We start from the raw sequence: 426 nt of genomic DNA, 5'->3' as shown, positions 1-426 counted from the left end.
TTGTTATTGTTCATGTAAATGCAGTGCATTCTTGAAACGTCTATAGCCATCATGAAAAAACAACTCATTTTGACAGGTACGGCTATAGGTATCACAACTTGCTAAAACGAGTGAAGTGGGAAGTTTCATTATATGCAGCAAACTCCCCAGCCAAAAGGCTAGACAGTTATCAGAAGTCACCAGACAGAGTGACTAATTTCTGGCATCTTCATTGTAGGGTTAATAAATATATTTTTGTGCAACTGGCATGAGAAAACCTCTGGATGTGTATTCTCTGATACACCCTTATATGATGCACGTGTCTCCTAATACCTTTGTTTCTAAAGCTCATTTATTATAGTTCTAGTTCATCTTAAAAGAAATAGGAGAAAAAAAAATGTCTATTCTTGAATATATGCTCATAAGCATAAAAGCATTTCATTCTGG

General features: G+C 35.2%; 1 protein-coding gene across 3 annotated transcripts in view; it reads right to left on the bottom strand.

Annotated features, from left to right (window-relative positions):
* The window catches only part of LOC119590606 (glucose-6-phosphate exchanger SLC37A2-like), a 41,084-nt gene that overhangs the window by 5,667 nt on the left and 34,991 nt on the right, over nt 1-426 (bottom strand). The window lies entirely within an intron of this gene.

Source organism: Penaeus monodon, chromosome 27, assembly GCF_015228065.2.
Source record: "Penaeus monodon isolate SGIC_2016 chromosome 27, NSTDA_Pmon_1, whole genome shotgun sequence".
NCBI lineage: Eukaryota > Metazoa > Arthropoda > Malacostraca > Decapoda > Penaeidae > Penaeus > Penaeus monodon.
Note: the sequence above shows the minus strand (reverse complement) of the source record. Positions and strands in the feature narration are given on the sequence as shown.